Consider the following 7,304-nt stretch of genomic DNA (forward strand, 5'->3'; position numbering starts at 1 on the left):
CAATGGTGTTTTAGTTGTTATTGAACAGTGCTTACTTTAAGTCAAGGACTTTTCATCCAGTCATTCTGCCCAGCCAGTGAGTAGTCTGGGGATGCACGAGAAACTGGGAGGAGACATAGCTGGAACAGCTGACCTAAATTGACCTAAGGGATACCCTATACCATACTATGTCATTCTCAGCAATAAAAGATGGGGGAGAAAAGCAGGAAGGAGGTGATGTTCTGAACAACATCTGATAGCCCAAATCTGTTTGTCCCTGCTAATGTGGTGAGCTCTGCTTTCCTTGAAATGGCTGATCATCTGCCTGGTTATGGTAAGCCGTGAATGAATTCCTTATTTTGGTTTGCTTTCATGTACAGTTTTTGCTTAATCCTTTAAACTGTCCTTATCTCAGCCTTCACCATTCTGATTCTTTTCCCCACTGCATTGTGAGGGAAGTGAGCAAGTGGCTGTGTGGTGCTGAGCTGACTACTGGGGTTAAGCTACAACTCCTTTATGGAACCCAATGTGAGTCTTGAAGGGTTTGTGATAAGGACAGATTTCAGTGTGATAAACTGAATTTATAGCCGCTGTAACTGTTCAGATATTAACTGCCAGACTCCTGAGCTTGCCGTGGGGCTTGCTTGCCTTACTGTATATAAAAGTCTAGTGCTTGTTAGTGGCTGCTTTAGCTGTTTTCTGTAATGTTTATCATCTTAATGTGCTATGCCTGGGAACAGTTTGATAACCACAACAACAATCTACCTTGGTTAGCAGATGTAGAAGGCATTTTTGCTCTTCCTGTGCTGCTCTACTGGACAGGCTGGAACTTGAATGAGAACTTCAGTTAAAGGGACTGTGACCTGTGGATAAGTCCGCATGGGAAAAGGGATAACCCTTAGGCATTTGTGTTCATTGAAAAGGCCATTTCAGAGCATTCCAATGTCCAGAGTTATAATGTTTGTCTTCCCAGGTAGCTGCTAGGCATGAGAAAATCCTTAAAATTCCTTAAAATCCCTTTTTTCCTTAAAAACCCCTTTCTGCCTGAAATCGGAAGTAGTGAATTCCTTACATTGCTTTTCTTGTGCATGCAGCTTTTGCTTTATTAAGCTTAAGCAATCAGGGAGAGTTCGTGCAGTTCTGTGGTGCTTAGCTACCTAATAGGGTTTACTTAAAACAATTTAGAGAAACTTTTAAGTTAGAATACTTCTTTATTTTCTGTTTTCCTATCATTGTTCAAATTTGTTGCTTTGTTGATAGATATGAGCTTCCACTCTCTTCATGTCAAACTTCAGATAAAATTGCAGTGAAACAGTGACCGTGTTAAAGAGGTGAGTTTGTTACTATGGTAATGGTTGAATAATTACAAACTAAGAGTCTGATTTCACTGCTAAACTGAAATTATAGATGTTTTATAAGTCATTCCTCCTGTATTTCGATATCTCAAATAAAATTTTGATCTTATCTTCTATGAAAAACTAACTGCTTTGTAATGTTTGCCACATACATCTTTAATTTGAACTTGTTTAACAGAGGAGTAATGATGGGAAAAAAGAAAAATGCTAGCAAAGTCTGCCAAGGCATATTCAGGAAGTTTTAGTAGAGAAGATATCTGAATTCTAAGACTTGTAATCTAGGCCCAGCTCTATTACAATGGAATGGTTTAGCATCCTAAATAAAATAATAAATGACAAATATTTGAGTTTTCAATTCTGTTGCCAGGTTCCCTGAGACATTTTTAAGGATTCTGAGGGGGAAAAAAGGATATAGAGTTTCATTGTTGCTGATCAAACAAATGTATAATTCTTTGTAAGTTATTTCAGGTGTTAAAGACCAATGTCTTTGCTTTCATTTGTGTTCTGTTAATATATACATCTTAAAACAACAAATAAAGGTTTTCTACATTAAAAAAAAAAATCTCTGTGAACTCAATGTAAGTTGTTTTATATTATTTCAGATCATATGAATACAGAAAGAAAGATAAAATTTTGGGGAAGCTGTGTCTATCAAGTGCCGAAAAAGTGAATGAATGAACATTACATGTAAAACCTCCTCATTTCTTTGTTACCATTACACTGTACTTAAACTGATCTGCATACCAGGGAGCATTAGATGAAATGCAATTTTCAGTATTATGAGACAATGAGACTTAATAGAATGTAACAGGATACAAAATACTTTGTTCTTTTGTATCAGCCGTGTTTTAACCTTATCAGAAAGTCAGATCAAAACTACTATTCAATAACTTGAAATGCATATAGCATAAAATAAAATACAAATTCCCCTTTAGGGACCTAGAATTAGTGTTTTCAAATAGAAGATTAAAGACAGTGAAATGAGGACTTTGAATTCAAAGGCTCAGGAGCAATAACACAGATTTCAGTTCCAGTATTTCAAAGAACTTTATTCATACTAACTTGAACATCTGTGTTCACAGATAAAAAAGGTTTTTTAAAACTGTTGAAGGATCTTCTTGCTTTTTCCATTAATAGTGCATGACAATCAGATTTCTCAATCATTATATTTCAGATACTGAAAAAATACTGATGTTTTTAACATGGGTTTGTGGAAAACAGAAGCAATCTGCATTAAGTAAGACAAAACTCAAGGTGGGCCATGAAAGTCTATTTGTCATCTGTTATCTCCTCCATAACTGCAACATGTATGATTGGTATATGGAAGGGGACAATGTACTTTTCAAGGCCATTAGTGATTTTCTTGCGTACTCAGTATGTGAAGAAAATTAAGAAAGTATGCTATAATTGTTTCTATTTTGGCTATGTATATCTTTTTCACAAATAGGCTTTGATTTTCTTGATTTTTTCATCTTATGAGAAATCAATACAGCAATTGTCATAGGTGAATTGTCTTCTTCAAGTGTTGTGCCATGTTTATTTTGAAAAACCTACAAAACTCACCTTCCCTATTATGACTGCTACCCCAGCCATTCACAAATACTGAGGAAATCCAGTGTTTGGTCAGACAGATCCTGTTACAGTACGTATTCTATAAATACAACTTTTAAAAATAGTCTCATCCTCAACTAGTTAATAAACTTCTAGAACTGTTTTATAGATGCTAATGTCTACAGAACTCTTGCATGTGCCACTGATCAGTTTTATTCGAAGTGCTTTGCAAACAAAGAACTTGAATGATGGTTGGGTTATTCAGGCTACCTCCCTACAGCTGTACTTAGCTCTGTACATTGTTTGTCTTAACACCTAATTTTTCACTTTTGAGATAATACTGACTCAAACACTCAATGCTATTTTGACATGGATTCCTGAAGACTAAATGTGCTGTCTGTGGTTACTGATACGCTTCACCCTGGCAGAATGCAAATCATTTACCTGCTGTTTTGAACATCTTGTTCTAGGCTCTGGTTGCCAACATGACATGAACTAGGGATCTTTCTATTTATAAGGTTCTCCTCTCATTTAGGCATCATGAAAAAAGCAATAAGCTGGTCCTTATGGGAGTTTAGTTCTTTTTACTGAAAACTTGTGTTCTTTTCTTTTTCTAATAATTATTTTCTTTTCTTTTAATTTTACTTGTGTATTTACAGTTGTCTTATTTGTCTATCTTTTCTTTCTACAATTCTTCTTGTTTATGACTGAGGCATTAATATTTTTTTACATTTAAAATTAAAGTATTGATTGAAAAGGAGGAAAACTTTGTTATCTGAAAAACTACTATATCATGTCCTCTTAAAATAATCTTTTTTTTTCAAGTCTTACACATTAATTAAAAAAAAATTCAAGGGAGCGAAAACAACTTTGACATTTCTAAGTATCCTAATATTTTTTATTTGGTAATGAGGATATGCTTAATATTTGATTCCTAAGATCCTTTTTGGTTATCCACATCTGTGTATTAGAAAGGTTGATCCCATTAGGAGAGAATGTCATCTCTTTGACTGTTGTCTTTGGAGGAACATATATCCAAGCTACTTAAAGTTCAGCTTCTACTTACTGAACATTTCTTAGCTGTCACAGAAACAAAACCATCACTCTGTTGGCTCCATATTAAGCAACCTAGTCTAGCGGGAGGTGTCCCTGCCCACTGCGGGGGGCTTGGTACTCAATGCTCTTAAAAGGTCCCTTTCAACTCAAACTATTACATGATTCTATACGTTGTCAGTTAACCCTTTCAGTTTTGTTTTGCAGACTTTACTTTTTACTCCAGAAAGCCAAGCATAGAGCACAAAGAAAGTGAACAGTAGTCGCTGAAGTTCAATATAAATACCTGATAATATGTGTCAACCGGGACTTAATAACCAATAAATATAAAACATTTGTTTTCCAAGAAGTTGTAATGCCATTGGAAAAAGGAGTCAATTGAGAGTTTGAGCAGATCTCACTGAAAGGGTATTACTAATAAAAAATGCATGCTGAAAATCATCATCATCGACACCTCCTGAATTTGGGGAAACTCCACAGGGGAGGATGTGTATTAATGTTCCCTCTTTCTTATAACTTCTTTTATCATTTTCTGTGGGCATTTTCCCCCTTAACTCCTTTCTGTCTCCCTCTCTCTCTCTCTTTTTTCTTTAGTTACTCCAAGGTAACCTTCATAATTATAGTTCACATATGCCATCAGTTACACATTCTATTAATAAGTGTTCATATATATGAACCTGTCTTAATATTCTTTCTGCAAAAAGCATAGATTTAGTTAGAAAGTTGCAATAATTTTGTGAACTACAGGCGAAAACAGAAAGTAGTGGTATGTATTGTTATTAATTTCTCATCAGCCTTTTAATGCAGTTCAAAATGGGCAAATATTCGTTCTAGTTGCCCCAAGTAACTAGGCATTTTAGTTCAGTTTCATGCTTTTAATTTTGTTATAACAATTTTGTCTATTACACCCCTGAAGCAATAAATCATCCAGCTTCCCTAATTGCCCTTCCTGTCATTTGAGAATTTTAACAGAAATATTAGAAACACCCACCTCTTTTGATCAGATCAAAGATTCCTTTAAAAGCTTGTGTACTGATTTATTGCCAGGGAAAGACTTATTTCCCCTTTGTATTTTATAAATTATTTGGTTATTTAGCTTTAATGCATTTTTCAGATGGCCTTTTCCCTCTTTTAATATCTAATAAGGTCATACCTTGTTAAAGTGGAAAAAAAAGGTTCTTTTTAAAAAAAGCTTATATATCTAATCTATTGACTTGAAAGAAATTTTTACTGTAATTTATACAGGTATCCTTATATATTAGCTTAAAATATAATTCCATATTTGATTTATATGATGGAAAAAGTTGAGTAAAGAAATAAAAGACTTCCTAATTCTTAGGGAAAGAATAAATTCCATGATTATCAGTATTAATTAGTACAGGACACGTACCATACCTTCACTTTAGAAAATGCATTGTTTTTCAATTAGTTTGTAATTGTTTTAAATATTTATAGAATATGTTTTCTCTTTTTTTTCGCCCCTCCCGACCTTTTTACCTGCAATTTTTGTATAAGAGAAGTCTTGTTATGACTAAACAGTATTCTAAAGCCGCAAAAATAAAATGCATCAGTGTTTTTAACTGATCTACAGAAATACATATAGAAAAGTTACTTTCTAATACATTTTTATGGTACTTTAAAATATGTACACTAAGATAATCCAATTAAACAAACCAAAATACATTATGAAAAAATTACCTCTGAAAATTACTCCTTTGAAAACAAGGTACTATAGGTAGTGGGTTTACTACTATATTTATGTATATAGTTACAAGATATTACAATGGTTAAAAATTTCTGAGGTGTATCTATTTCTTTTTAGGTATCTACTAGAAAGACATAAGGACAATGTATGAATCATAAGGACATGGCATTGAAATTAAAGTTTGTCAAAATAAGGGGACTAAGACACTAATTGTGTAATTTGTCTTGCACAGGTGAAGTCCATTCTTTTGGTATCTCAAGGTAGTCAATATCTGGAGAATATTAAAGAATTCCTCCTACCACTCTCTGGAAGCACTTGGGGCATATGAATAAGCAGAATAGATGAATGTCTGAGTATGTCTTGGTGAAACACTATCAAGACTTTGGTCAAAATCAGCTTGAACATTCACTCTATGCATGTGAAAATTTATGTTGAGTAGACAGGAATCAATAGTAAGTACAGGGAATGTCACACCAAGATATATCAAGCTTGGGTTTCTACAATTCCATTCTATAATAGATCTCTTGCCTTCAAAGTTGGAGAGCTACCAGCTGCCTGTTTTCAAGACAAACAGGTCAGGCTTCTGACAATCTGACAGGGCAATTTACCAACAATATGGATATAATCTTCAGAAAAAGATTAAGCATTTTAATATTTATTTCAGGACATATTTGAGTTTGAATTGTTTTCTTTCTTTTCTTTTATTATTTTTTTTCTCCTGACCCAGTTTTTATTTTATTTTATGATGTTTTTGTGTTCAGAGGTTCAATGTTAGACAAAATAGAAACATAAAAGATAAAACACAAACCCATTACAATTTCTTTCTCATGAAATGAATTACTGTAATTTAAAAACCAAGAAATAATCCAAAATGGCACCGAATCATCAATAATCACTTGTTCTATCATTTGCTCTTAAGGAGGATCCATTTCCCACTGAAGTTAATAATTAAGCAGCAGCTGTTTTCAATGAAAATAAAAGCAGCTGTCCTTAGAGTCGAGATTGTCATATGTATTGAAAATATAGAATGAAAAAGGATATTTCAATCAGAAAAAAAAAATCTAGTCATAAGTATCATCTCCAAAAACTTAATTGGACATCTCTCTTTCCAAAACAAACAAACAAAAACCAACCAACTCCCCCCAAAAAAACAAACCCAAAACAACCCCCCTATAAACCACAACCCAAATCCAAAAAAAATCCCAAAAAACCAAAACAAAATCACCCACTGTGATAATTTTTGTCCTGTCTCACTCCAACACAGCTTTTCCCATTTCCTTTTTTTCTGCTGATTAATAAAAAGATAGAGATTAAGAGATCATTTTTCTTACTAAAAGAGTCTTGAAATTTTTTTCTAAGCCCTTAGTATTTTGAATTTTGTCATATAAAAACTTATACTAAAATACATCAAGGATTAATAGGAAGTGGCACACTTCCAACAAAACTTTCAGTCGTTTTATTTTCTTTCTTCACATTCATAACAATTTTGCAAAAGGGATATCATAGATGCTGTTATACAGCTATTTTAAAACTACTATAGAATATAGTAGTTCAAATTAAGCAATAACTAATCTTGGCAGAAGCATAAGCATAGTAAATGTTTTGTTTCATCTGTCATTTGCCTGAATTAATGTTCAGAATAACTTTCCCACTAAAAGTTT

At 33.4% G+C, this 7,304-nt stretch overlaps 1 long non-coding RNA gene across 1 annotated transcript; it reads left to right on the top strand.

Annotated features, from left to right (window-relative positions):
• The first annotated feature begins 223 nt into the window (after positions 1–223).
• Positions 224–2,595, top strand: LOC136290559 (uncharacterized). The gene is made up of 4 exons (XR_010721206.1): positions 224–313; positions 1,240–1,310; positions 1,937–2,021; positions 2,509–2,595. It is a non-coding gene; the product is annotated as an uncharacterized lncRNA (long non-coding RNA).
• Positions 2,596–7,304: the final 4,709 nt, after the last annotated feature.

This window comes from Chamaea fasciata, unplaced genomic scaffold (genome assembly GCF_029207755.1).
Source record: "Chamaea fasciata isolate MVZ Bird 193981 ecotype frontalis unplaced genomic scaffold, bChaFas1.0.hap1 SCAF_6, whole genome shotgun sequence".
NCBI classification, from domain to species: Eukaryota; Metazoa; Chordata; class Aves; order Passeriformes; family Sylviidae; genus Chamaea; species Chamaea fasciata.